This window comes from Castor canadensis, chromosome 15 (assembly GCF_047511655.1).
Source record: "Castor canadensis chromosome 15, mCasCan1.hap1v2, whole genome shotgun sequence".
Taxonomy (NCBI): Eukaryota; Metazoa; Chordata; class Mammalia; order Rodentia; family Castoridae; genus Castor; species Castor canadensis.
In genome coordinates this window covers 14,800,611-14,814,953 of record NC_133400.1, presented here as the reverse complement: position 1 = coordinate 14,814,953, position 14,343 = coordinate 14,800,611, and the positions used below count along the sequence as shown (strand labels likewise).

At 34.5% G+C, this 14,343-nt stretch overlaps 1 long non-coding RNA gene and 1 pseudogene across 1 annotated transcript in view; one reads left to right on the top strand and one right to left on the bottom strand.

Moving 5' to 3' along the window:
• The window catches only part of LOC141417370 (uncharacterized), a 189,447-nt gene that overhangs the window by 110,652 nt on the left and 64,452 nt on the right, over positions 1-14,343 (top strand). The window lies entirely within an intron of this gene.
• LOC141417369 (uncharacterized) overlaps positions 11,770-14,343 on the bottom strand; it is a 65,731-nt pseudogene continuing 63,157 nt past the window's right edge.

The following is a 14,343-nucleotide window of genomic DNA, read 5'->3' as shown; positions in this document are numbered from 1 at the left end:
GGTCTTCATGTCTGTTTTTGTGCCAGTACCATGCTGTTTTTATTGTTATTGCTTTGTAATATAGTTTGAAGTCAGGTATTGTGATACCTCCTGCATTGTTCTTTTGACTGAGTATTGCCTTGGCTATTCGTGGCCTCTTGTGTTTCCATATAAATTTAACAGTAGATTTTTCAATCTCTTTAATGAATGTCATTGGAATTTTGATGGGAATTGCATTAAACATGTAGATTACTTTTGGGAGTATCGACATTTTTACTATATTGATTCTACCAATCCATAAGAATGGGTGATCTCACCACTTTCTATACTATTCCTAAATCTCTTTCTTTAGAAGTTTATAGTTTTCCTTATATAGGTCATTCACATCTTTGTTACATTCACACCTACGTATTTGATTTTTTTTGAGGCTATTGTAACTGGAATTGTTTTCATACATTCTTTTTCAGTTTGCTCATTGTTAGTGTATAGAAATGCTAATGATTTTTCTATGTTGATTTTATATCCTGCTACCTTGCTGTAGCTATTGATGATGTCTAGAAGCTTCTGAGTTGAGTTTTTTGGGTCTTCAAGGTATAGGATCATGTCATCTGCAAATAGGGATATTTTGACAGTTTCTTTACCTATTTGTATTCCTTTTATTCTTTCTTCTTGCCTAATTGCTCTGGCTAGGAATTCCACTACTATGTTGAATAGGAGTGGAGATAGTGGGCATCCTTGTCTGGTTCCTGATTTTAGAGGGAATGGTTTCAGTTTTTCTCCATTAAGTATAATTTTGGCTGTAGGTTTGTCATATATAGCTTTTATAATGTTGAGGTACTTTCCTTCTATTCCTAGTTTTCTTAGAGCTTTTATCATGAAATGGTGTTGGATCTTATCAAAGGCTTTTTCTGCATCTATTGAGATGATCAAGTGGTTTTTGTCTTTGCTTCTGTTAATGCGGATTATTACGTTTATTGATTTTCGTATGTTGAACCACCCCCACATCCCTGGGATGAAGCCTACTTGGTCGTGGTGAATAATCTTTTTGATGTGTTGCTGAATTTGGTTTGCCATTATTTTGTTGAGGATTTTTGCATCAATATTCATTATGGAGATTGTCCTATAGTTCTCCTTTTTGGAGGTGTCTTTGCCTGGTTTTGGGATAAGTGTAATACTGGCTTCATAAAATGTATTAGGCTGTTTTCCTTCCCTTTCTATTTCCTGGAACAGTTTAAGGAGGGTTGGTATTAGTTCTTCTTTAAAGGTCTGGTAGAATTCATCAGAGACTCCATCAGGTCCTGGACTTTTCTTTTTGGGGAGACTCTTGATTGCTGCTTCAATTTCATTTTGTGTTATAGATCTATTCAGGTGATTAATTTCCTCTTGGTTCAGTTTTGGATGGTCATATGTATCTAGAAATCTGTCCATTTCTTTAAGATTTTCAAATTTCTTTGAATATAGGTTCTCAAAGTAGTCTCTGATGATTTCCTGGACTTCCATGATGTTTGTTGTTATCTCCCGTTTTGCATTCCTGATTCTACTAATTTGGGTTTTTTCTCTCCTCATTTTAGTCAGTTTTGCCAGGGGTCTATCGATCTTGTTTATTTTTTCAAAGAACCAACTTTTTGTTTCATTAAATTTTTGTATGGTTTTTTTGGTTTCTATTTCATTGATTTCAGCTCTTATTTTTATTATTTCTCTCCTTCTATTTGTTTGGGGATTTGCTTGTTCTTGTTTTTCTAGGAGTTTGAGATGTATCATTAGGTCATTGATTTGGGATCTTTCAGTCTTTTTAATATATGCACTAATGGCTATAAACTTTCCTCTCAGGACTGCCTTAGCTGTGTCCCATAGGTTCCGGTAGGTTGTGTTTTCATTTTCATTGACTTCCAGGGACTTTTTAATTTCCTCTTTTATTTCATCAATGATCCATTGTTCATTAAGTAATGAGTTATTTAGTTTCCAGCTGTTTGCATATTTTTTGTCTTTACTTTTGTTGTTGAGTTCTAGTTTTACTGCATTGTGATCAGGTAGTATGCATGGTATAATTTCTATTTTCTTATATTTGCTGAGACTTGCTTTGTGCCCTAGGATATGATCTATTTTGGAGAAGGTTCCATGGGCTGCTGAGAAGAATGTATATTGTGTAGAAGTTGGATGAAATGTTCTGTAGACATCAACTAGGTCCATTTGATCTATTGTATATTTTAGATCTAAGATTTCTTTATTGATTTTTTGTTTGGATGACCTATCTATTGATGATAATGGGGTGTTAAAGTCTCCCACAACCACTGTGTTGACGTTAATATATGCTTTTAGGTCTTTCAGGGTATGTTTGATGAAATTGGGTGCATTGACATTGGGTGCGTACAGATTGATGATTATTATTTCCTTTTGGTCTATTTCCCCTTTTATTAGTATGGAATGTCCTTCTTTATCTCGTTTGATCAATGTAGGTTTGAAGTCTACTTTGTCAGAGATAAGTATTGCTACTCCTGCCTGTTTTCGGGGGCCATTGGCTTGGTAAATCTTCTTCCAGCCTTTCATCCTAAGCCTATGCTTATTTCTGTCGGTGAGATGGGTTTCCTGTAAGCAACAAATTGTTGGATCTTCCTTTTTAATCCAGTTCGTCAAGCGGTGCCTTTTGATGGGTGAATTTAGTCCGTTAACATTAAGTGTTAGAACTGATATGTATGTGGCGATTCCTGTCATTTACTTGTCTTAGTTGTTTGAAGGTTTGATTGTGTGTACCTAAATTGAGGTTACTCTCTACTTTCTTGCTTTTTCTTTTCCTATGGTTTTGTGCTGCCTGTCCTTTCATGGTTAAGTTGGGTTTCACTTTCTGTGTGCAGAATCCCTTGAAGAGTCTTTTGTAGTTGTGGCTTTGTGGTCACATATTGTTTTAGTTTCTGCTTATCATGGAAGACTTTTATTGCTTCATCTATTTTGAATGATAGTTTTGCTGGGTAGAATATCCTGGGGTTGAAGTTATTTTCATTCAGTGCCCGGAAGATCCCACCCCATGCTCCTCTTGCTTTTAATGTTTTTGTTGAGATGTCTGCTGTGATTTTGATGGGTTTACCTTTGTATGTTGTTTGTTTTTTCTCTCTTACAGCCTTCAATATTCTTTCCTTAGTCTCTGAACTTGTTGTTTTAATGATGATATGTCATGGGGTAGTTCTATTTTGATCTGGTCTGTTTGGTGTCCTGGAGGCCTCTTGCACCTGTTTGGGAATATCTTTCTCTAGATTTGGGAAATTTTCTGTTTTTATTTTGTTGAATATATTACGCATTCCCTTCGCTTGCACCTCTTCTCCTTCTTCAATGCCCATGATTCTCAAGTTTGGTCTTTTGGTGGAGTTGGTGAATTCTTGCATTTTCTTTTCACAGGTCTTGAGTTGTTTAATTAATAGTTCTTCGGTTTTTCCTTTAATTACCATTTCATCTTCAAGTTCTGAGAGTCTGTCTTCTGTTTGTTCTATTCTGCTGGATTGGCCTTCCGTTTTGTTTTGGAGTTCTGTTTCATTCTTTTTTCTGAGGTTTTCCATATCCTGGCTGGTTTCCTCTTTAATGTTGTGTGTTTTTGTCCTGAGTTCATTTATCTGTTTATTCATCGTGTTCTCTGTTTCACTTTGGCATTTATACAGTGCTTCCATGGTTTCCTTAATTTATTCTTTTGCTTTTTCAAATTCTCTATTTTTGTTGTCTTGGAATTTCTTGAGTGTCTCCTGTACATTTTGGTTGACCCTATCCAGTATCATCTCTATAAAATTCTCACTGAGTGCCTGTAGTATGTCTTCTTTTAAATTATTCTTGTGGGCTTCATTGGGTTCTTTGGCATAGTTTATCTTCATTTTGTTGGAGTCTGGATCTGAGTATCTGTTTTCTTCATTCCCCTCTGGTTCCTTTACTAATTTTTTCTGTGGGGAAACTGGTTTCCCTGTTTTTTCTATCTTCCCTTCATTGTCCTTGTTGTTGTTACTGTCCCTGTACTGTGTGCAATTAAGTATTTTCTAGCTTGTAATAATAACAATGGTAAGATTTAGAATGGAAGGGTGAGAGGAGATGGAAAGTAAGAAGTTAAAGAAAAGAGAAAAACAAACAGACAAGTAGGAGAAAACAAAACAAAGAATCAAACAAAATTTTCAAAGGTATAAACAGGGAGCATTAGTGTACTAATCGACAGTAAGCTTGTCTGCGTCTTCCCAAGCTGTCTGGGCGTGGGCGACTGGCGGCCCGGGGGCCCTCCTGGTTTCTTCGTTTAACATGAAGTGGAGATTCTCTGCGCTGGCTGGAGGTGTGGAGGGGTCAAAGTTTTGCCTCTTCTTGGTGATTTTGCCTGCAATGTGTGTCTTCAGCGTCTCTCCAAGATTTCACTATAGGAGGTACACTTTCTGCTTCCTCCCTCTAGCTGCCATCTTGGAATCTCCAGTTACTATCTCCTTAATGACTAATGAGCTTCTTTTCACATGTTTTTGGCATTTCTGAATCTTCTTCAGAGAAATTTCTATTCAGATCCTTTTCCCATTTTTTAAATTGGTTTTTAATTTTGTGTTATTGAGTTATATATATCCTTTACCTATTTTGAATATAATATTACCAGATACATAATTTGCAAATACTTTCTTCCTTTCTGGTGACTTTCTTTTCACTTTCTTAGTGTTGTCCTTCGAAGAACAAGAGTTTTTAATTTTAGCCAGGTATGGTGGTACACACCTGTAATCTTCGTACTCAGAAGCTGAAGCAAGAAGTTTGCAAGTTAAAAGCTATCTGGCCTACTAGTTAATCTCTATCTCTAGAAAAAAAAGTTTTTAATTTTGGTGAAGTCCAGTTTATCATACTTTTCCTTTATTGCTGTGTATTTGGTATATCTAAGAAATCATTACCTAAGCCAGGGTCAAGAATATTTATTCCTATATTTGCTTCTAAGGGTTTTATAACTTTAGCTCTTACATTTATAGCCTGGATCTATTGTTGCTTAATTTTGTATATAGTGAGAAGTAGATAGCTACTTCAGATTTTTGCACGTGAATATCCTTTTGTCACAGCATAGTCTTTTTTTTTAGATCTAGAGCAATTTATTTCTTTATTTATTTTAACATTTGTATTAGTACATAATAGTTGTACAGGGGTTTTTTTGTGATATTTCCATACATGCATACAATATACCCTGATTTGGTTCATCCCCTCCATTCTTCTTCTTCTTCCACTTTCCCCTTGTTAAAATGGTTTGATAGGTCAATGTTCCATATTCATACATGTGTGGAAAAATACATCACTTTACTCTCTTAAATAAATACATCCTATACTACAGTATTGTTAACTATAATCACAATATTGTGCAGTCCATCTCTAGAAGTTTTTCATATTGCACGACTGAAACTTTGCACCCATTGACCAGCAGCTACTCATTTCCCTGTCTTGCCAGTCTCTAAACAAATACCATTACACTTTTTGCTTTGATGAGTTTGACTACTTTATATACCTTATGTAAGTAGAACTATGCAGTATTTGTCCTTCTGTGACTAGATTATTTTAATTGTCATAATTTCCTCAAGATTCACGCATGTGGTTCACATGACAGATTTACAATTCTCTTTATGTCATGTAGTACATAGTTCTCAACTTATTTCATCCATTTTACAATCATCGAATTATAGTACAGCCCCTTCTATTTAGGGCTTCTCTCCATTGTGGCTCTTGGGTTCCAAAACAGCATTAAAATTGTGAGCCTAATTGTTATATATATATTGTTTGCATGTAACACTTATTGATTTTATTACTTTTAATTGACAAAAATTGTACATAGGGATTATGTGCAGCAGGTGATTTTGAAGTATATACACAGCATAGTTTTTTAGAAAGAGTTTTCTTTCTCTGTTGAATTATGGTGCCACCCTTGTTGAAAATAAGTTGACCAGAAGCATGAGCTCGTTTCTGAAATCTTAATTCTATTTCATTGATCTATATGTCTATACTTAAGCAAGTATCACATAATCTTGATTATTGTAGCTTTTGTAGTAAGTTTTAAAATTAGGAAATATAAATCCTACAACTTTATTCATCTTCCTCAAGATTTTTCTGTCTATTCTGGGTCCCTTGCATTTCCATATTAATTTTAGGATAAGCTTATCAGTTTCTGCAAAAATACATCTGGGGTTTTAATCAGAATTCAAATGACTCTAGATCAATTTGAGGAGTATTGCCACCTTAATAATATCAAGGCTTCAGTCTGCTCAAAGACCTGTGAATGTCTTTACATTTACTTAGATGTTTTAAAATTTTTAATTTTGGGGGAGGGACTAAGGAATGGAGCAAAGTTCCAGTGCTCATACCAGCTCCCACACAATTCCCACACCACCCTTGCCTTTATTCCCACCTGCACCTGTGGATGCTTCTATGCACCAGTAGGGTTGCACACCTGTGTTTCTACCACTCCTCATTCATACTTTGTCTTAGAGATGTGAGAGGCCAACTCTCCTATCTTATAAACCAGTAGCTGCACCTGTGGCTGTAACAGGCAGGAAGGGCAGAGAAGAAGGAAAGCCACAGACTTAGCCATGATAAAAAAAAAATTTTTAATTTCTTGCAATACTGTTTTTCAGTGTACAAGTCTGCCCTTCTGTTGTTACATTTATTCCTCAGTGTTTTATTCTTATTGATGCTATTATAAAGAGAATTATTAACATAATTTTATTTTCAAATTGTAGTCTATACATTGGTAGTATATAGAGAAATATTTGATTTTTATATATTGGTGAACTCATTTTACAGATTTAATAGGTTTTTTTGGTTGATCCAGTCCAGAGCTCATCCATGCTATTGAGTCTTTAATTTCAGTCACTATATTTTAACTTACTTTTTCCACATCTACCTGTTCTTACTTTATTTCTGCCTCTTTCATTTTATAATTTCTTACAGCCTTTTGTAAGAAATTGTTTCTTCATTTTTAACTTCAAACATCCTATATATACTTCTTTTAAAGTCTTTATCAGACTGTTTCAATAAAATTAATTTTCTGTAGAATGAATTAATTTTCTGACTTGATTTGTTGATTCTGTTGGATACCTTTGTTAGGATTAGATTTCTGTGAATTTTGGTTTGCAGGCCTATTTTGACTAGGAGGTTTTATGAGCGTTACATTCTTTTTATTTGACTTCATTCATTCCTCCCTGTGATGATCTTTCAATTACCTGCTTCTGGCTCCCCAAGGCTCCTTCTAGACATAGGTCTTATAATGACAGTTTGGTATTCAGCTCAGATTGATATTAGGGGTTCTGCAGATTCAACCACAAAGGTGTCCTTCAGGTGATAAGGAGCTTCACACCAGTCCGCAACATTAAACTACAATTGGATATCACTTCCCCACTTATGTGAAACCTGTTTAGCTACACTTACTACACTGGAACCTAACCCCTGGGATTACTGTTTCCCTCCAGAGTCTGACATGCCAGGAGCCCGAGCCCTGCACACTGTTTTTTACATTTCTTTTTGTGGCCCATTGAAGTACATGACCCTATGTATGTCTTCCCCTTTAAGTTATTCATTTTTATATTTTATGTACCATGTTTTCTGATTTGAAAAGCAGGGAGTCTATGTCAAATTTTACATCAGAATGTGAAGTCACTAATCTTCATTACTAAAGCACAATAATATATAATTTTAAATTGTCAATGGAGTGAAAGTGTTGTATTTGTTCTCTCGTGTAAAATGTTTTGTTATTATAAAATAAATCACATATTTTCATTTTCCGATAAGGCCCCCTACCTCAAAATCCTTTCAGTGATAACTAATACTTGAATATATATTTGCTATATAAGCACTATGTTGAATGTTTTACCTGTATTATTTAATCACAACAACCTATAAACTTGATATTATTGTTACTATTTTATAGAGGAATGAGCTCTATAGAGCTTATTTTATAGAGGAATGAAGTTCTTCTGCTGAAGAACTTGTCAATAGTCAGTAGAACCAACATTCAAATCCATGTCTGTCAAATTTGAAAGCCTGTGCTATAAATCACTTTTTGTGTTTTTATATTTTAATTGTTAAGAAGTTTACATTCTGTTCTCTTACCCTTTTTGACAAATTAGTACAATTTTAATGATATTTTTATAAAGATAAGAAATGAGAAGGGAACTGACTGGATGGTTTCAGTATTGGGTCAGAGCTTTAGCTACTATGTAGGATTTCAGAGTATATTTGAGGGACATTCCTGACCTGGTAGAATCTTTTCTGATAAATTTTCAGTTTTGTTATTCTTAAAGCTTGTGGAGGTAGTGATGACTTTTTTTGATCCTTCCATTTTTTCATTACCTTTATATTATAAAATGACTTACATAGTGGTTTATTTGTAATTATATACTTGTGACTTCGGGAACTTTTTTATAAGATAAATTATTATAATTTTATATTCTAATGGAAAGTACCATTTTTCCAAGTTAATATTTCAGACTCAGTATCTATTGTATATGATGAATTTCCAAGAAATAACAGACAAATCTAATTATAGGAGGGTAAAAGAAAGGGAGAAAATTAAAATTAACATTAATGAATTGAGTGGTGTCTTTGGAAGTTTTTTGCAAGATTCCTATACTAGCAGTCTATAAATGAATTAAATCTAATTCGTCTAATTCTTACTCTCTGTGAGCACATATTAACTAACCAAAATATGCAAGTATTTCCTTTATGCAGATTGCTAGGCCAAGAAGCAAAAAAGAAAAAAAAACTGTAGAAGTTTCCAAACTATAATAGGAAATTGAACTTAAGGCTAAAGAATGACTGTAAAAGTGCTGAAAAGAATTTGAATTTGTAAAAAAAAAAATCAAGAATTAAGATAGTAGGTATTAGACTCGTGACTAAGAAGGACTTGGGTGTGCCAGTGTTCTAGTAGGCTGATTATTAGAGCTTTAGTGCTAGTTTGGAGTAGCTTATTGGAGGAACATGATTTTATTAGATTTTTGGTGATGCAATAAGTAAAAAGGAATACAATAAGTAGACGGGTTGAAACCATCTGCCGAAAGGACTCTCCGTGTCTTTCTTCTAATTGTAGGAGATGGTTTATTGGAAATCTCAAGTTTGAACTACTCAGACTCTGTATCCCATCCCTCTAGGGCCAGCTCAGCCCTTCATCCTGTCAAAGCAGATAAAACACAACAGCTTGCAATTTGCTATAAAGGGGTCCTTGGGATGAAGCATTTTAATGTCCATAAAGAGTAGACAAGACCTTCATTTTTAAAGACTCCCATGGAACATTTCAAACTGCATGGATTTGTCTTGGTACCCTTTGCTAAAATTAATAGATTTAGGCTGTGGAGTTGGAGGAAAGCTATGCATTCAGGCCTACTTTTCATCCAATAACATTTTATTATATTTATCTTATTTTAGTTCACATACCCTAAAACTCTCAATCCTCTGGGTAAATAATACTTAAGAAAAGCTACTAATTTTTAGATCTGTGTCAGTTATAGAAAGGATCAATGCAGAATTATAATATTACTATTTTAGAACTTAAAAATTGGGTACAATAATCTAAGAACAGATCAAATTGATTTTACTTGACTTTTTAAATTTTGACTCTGTTTATCAGTCTGAGGTTGAATTGCCTTTCAGATTTCAAATAGTTATTCCAACCAAGAGTCCTGATAAAGAAATGGCACAGAAGAACTAGAGTATAATAAAATACCAAGTATGTTACTTTGAATTCTTCTCATGATCTCAGAACAGGAATATCTTGAGCTTTGATAGAATGATACAATTTTATATTTTCCATTTGACTACTTTAAAAGGTTCATTGTCTTTTAATTAAACTACATGGGGAAGAGTGGTGATTAAAAGATGTAGTACTATAAAGGGGATGGCTTTTAGCTACTAGTACATGAGTGAAGACACCACAATAAAGCAAGATGGACTACAGCAACAACTTTTGTGCCTTGAAGCCTTCTCTTGTCTGATTGTAGCAATAATTTGGAGTTAATTTGTGCAGCTTTTCAATAAAATACTTTGTGCTTTATGTTCTTTGATTCTTCCTAGCATCTCTCCCCAGCTATTCTCTTATGTTCCCTTTTATGCAGTCCAATGCAGCTTATACAACTATAAGTGACAATGATGTAAACCAACTTAAGTGAGAAGCTTGGACCAGGCTTAGTACATGGAAATTTCCTACTCATAAATTGCTGTTTGCTTTCCAAAAAATGACTGTATCAAAGTAGCACCTTCCTTGAATCTCCACTTTGTACTCTTACTGACAAATGGAGGCCCATTTTCTCCTATAGTATATTTATAGTTTTAGCATAGGGCAAATGTTTGAGTTTCTCTTTGGGGTATATTATTTCCTGATAGTTGTCTTGTTTTTCTTTGTCTGCATAAAGATTGTTTTTTCTTTGTGTCTATTTTCCTCCTTTTCTTTCTACTCCCCACTTGGCCCCAAGTCTTTCAAGCCAATGAGGCTGTGGTGACACCTTCTGGGCAATGGTGGGAGTGAATTACAGCATTAAGTCCCATGGCAGTGGTAGCATACCAAAGATGTAGTGTATAATACAACTTATGTTTTCTGTCATCAGAAGGACTGACACAACATTCTGCTTGTGATTAGACTTTCTAGTACTTGTTATGTTATTTCTTACTAATGAATAGAGATCGCTAAATAAAAAGCCAGGGGCCTACCTGCTTAATTAGTATTAAGGGTATGGTAGTGGGTCAGGCCTGAAAATGAATGTTAGCAGAGAAAATCTTAACAATTTCATGTGATTAGAATATCAGCACTATAGACTACTGCCTGTGTGTATGAGAGACACAGCAGTGTCAAGTTACATTCCAGTACTTTTCAGCAGTGGAAAAAGTCCCATAAAACAGCCTCATTGGAAGCAGTGTCATCTACTGTGTAGAATGAAAATTTCTCCTCTCATCAGTTTTTTACAGACATGTAAGTTATCTTCTGTGTAGCCTTGATTGCAGCCTTGCCTTTTTCTGAACAGACCTTCAGAAAAAGGTGAATTACCTTCACCTGTACTTCAAAACTGATTTAACTCTTAAATTAAAAAGATTCTAAATGATACCTTTTTTACATAGACAGCATGAAGTTTGCACTGTTACCAGTTTGGTTTTTTTCCCCTTTTTATTAACTTTTGCTTGGACCCTTACCAGGCTAAAAGGTATAGCTTCTAGTAAAATTCACTAGATAGTTCTAGCAAAGTTGCCATTACTATCTCTTTGGGAAATTGGCTGATATTAGCAGAGCCTTATGAAGTTTAGTATTAAATAATTTCCAGGCTCTCAAGAATCTTTCTCCTATTATCTTCAATACTGAATAGCAAATACAGAAGTCTCAGGTAACAAAGGTGTGACTGGTTGTCAACACAGCTATAAGACTGTCCATCTCTATAACCTTACCTCAGGGCAGTTTCAAATGGGAAAACATGAAATGCTAAACTTATAGGCTGAGAATACTGGTCCAGTTGGATCTGTAGCCTTTAAAATGGTACCATGTGCCTTATCTTAGTTATTTACATCATCCTTCAGTGAAATGTTGCATATCCAATGTATAATATGTGCATTTATGTCTGGTATAGAACCCCATGTTTCTATAACTGCTATATAATAAAACCAAAGCAGAGGCACATTGCCTTCTAATTTTGATTTGCAAACAGATGACAGATAGCTAGAAAATGTACTGGAGCTGTAATGAAAATGGGAAAAATGGCTTCATGAAGTTAAAAGAAAGCTTAAAATATTAAAAGTGTGAATGAATAACAAAATATCATGTAGTAACTGTGAAGAAGATGGTTTTATTTGAAGTAGGGGGAGGGAAGAGAAAGCTAGAAGGAGGCAAAAATACAATTTGGTCTAAAATTGAATTTCTCTGATAAGGCATTTCAGAAGCGGCTTGTTGTATTCACTCAGCAGCAAAATAATCATATGCGCTTTAATAATCTTTATTTTACAGGAGTGTGTTGCCAAGGTAACGGAATGTAAGCAGGGGAACAGCACCTTGCAGATCACAAAGGCAAATCTGTGGAAAGAAATTGCACTGAGTTTCTCTTTTTCTTACCAGTGTAATAAAGACTTATATTTTCCCTGCACTATTTAATAATCTCGCATAAACATTCTTTTTCCTTTCCCATTTTCATATCTGTTTAAACAAAGACAATGGCATAAATCTAAAACTGTCAAGCTCAGTAGGCTAAGCAAAAGCAGATGTTATATCTTTAGCATTTTTATATAATTACTTTTATTACTATTTTACCTCTATCTCCATCCCTCCTGACCTTATTGTTATTTCCTTCTCTGTGTAAACCAATCTGGTGACAGAATTCCTAGTAAAGGGGGCTTGATGTGGGACTTTGTATTTGGGTATGTTAATCAAAATTTATTAGCTAAGCTTGCCTGCATGGAGCTTCTAAAAAAAACGAGGATTTCAACTGAAGCATCTATTTTTGGAAGGGGGTAAATTGAATTATAGCAAGTGGAATGATAAGCATTCAGGCCAAAAGCTGAAAAAATAATAATTTCTTTATATACACACGCACACACACTCACACACACACATCAAGAGAAGAAGGAAAAGAAGCATTGCTAGTGGTTCTAGGAAATTGGCTGGTTTGAAATTAACAAAACAATAGGTTTCAATGCCTTTTCAAAAGCGATAATAAGAACTGGGAATAAGAATGTGCCTACTGATCATTTGATGCGATCCAATTTATGACAAATCTATGGCTTATAAATATTTAGCTGTCATTATTTTTGGCAAAGGCAATAGCCTGTGAAGGTGAATTTAAAAACAAAATTACATTATCTGTATGATTGGCAAAAAACAAAGACGGACCCTCATAAAAGTATATATGAAAATCTATATTCATGTGATTGTTGAAGGTTTGACTTCTGTCAAGACTTTCAGGTTAATGGCTACCTGTTGATTTTAACATGCTCACTGTGTACCCAAGTAGTATATGTATATAGGTCTTTTTCTAGTTCTGTAGGATAGTTAGCAACCACAAACAGGTGCTCAAAAATCAGTTTCTGAATAGATTTCATTCTAAACTATATTCTCTGGACTTGGATTAAAGTAGATTTTTGGTTATTGTTATTAGCATTTTTCTAGAAATTGCTCTTTCTTGCCCTGCATAAATACTTAAAATTCAAACTAATTCAACCTACATTAAAAACAGATAATGGTCAGGCATGATGGTGCATGTCTGTAATCACAGCATTCAAGAGGCTGAGGCAGGAGGATTGCATGCTAACAGCCAATGTGGGCTAGATAGTGAGTTTGAAACTGGCCTGGACTATACAGTAAGACCCTGACTCAAAAATAAAAAAATAAAATAATGGCAAATGGTAGAAGAGCAAGCAAAATTTGAAAAGGCTCAGTAAACACTGCTTAAAATGGCAAATTGTAGGGAAAACATTCCATGATAATATAGCTAGTTTATTTCCAGTGTTGACAGACTTGGGAAAGGATTATGTTGAAATAGTAAGGTTTCTGATTTTCAAACTGAAATGCTATGGAAGTTATAGTTGGATTCTCACCAAGTACCATTGAAAATTCTTTAAAAATTTTTTTAAGCTCATTAGAGTCCTTTTCAAGTCATTTCTCCATATTATAAAAGTATTGATTTAGAATTGGCTCCTCATTTTCTTTCTAAATACAGTGAATTCATTTGGAGCCAATATTTGACCTTTATGATGCTAATTACTTGTTAAGAGCTGATAAGTTCCCTGAGATAATGTTGCCAAACAGGTTTTTTTTTTTCCCCCTTGAGCTTATGTTTACCTCCAGATTCTCTATGGAAAATCCTCTCTGGAAATAAGGTTAGCAGTTTGGGGGACAGAATAACATGTCTGTTGTTTTAGGATTTGAGGCTTTATCTCTCGTACTTGAAAATCACCAATAACTGCATTTTTATTTAATTATGAAGAGCAGATGGTTAACAAATAAAAACATAGTGGTAAGTAAATATTGTTCCTATGGTGATTTTACTTTGACTATAAAATCTTTCAAATCATTTGCTAGCATGTGCTCCTCCATATTTGGTGAAAAAATAATTCTTTCCCTTCACCTCTTGAATTTGGTGCAGTTTTGGAACCATGAATAAAGGATTTTAAAATGGAACTCTACCTGTTTATTTTAGCTGTGGCCCTAAGACAAAAGATTTCAAGTTATTATATGAAGATAACCCTCCAGTTCCTACATGAGGAGGAGGAAGAAAGTCAGTTATGCACTTCTTAAACTATCTAACCATACTAAGGATATAAAAGAATTGGGAAGTTGTAAATTAAGGAAAGGGGAATTTTTGGAGAGAGTTGTTAGTTTGCTGAGAGTCCTCTCAGTCCTCCAAGAGGAAGGAGTAGGGTATATCTCCC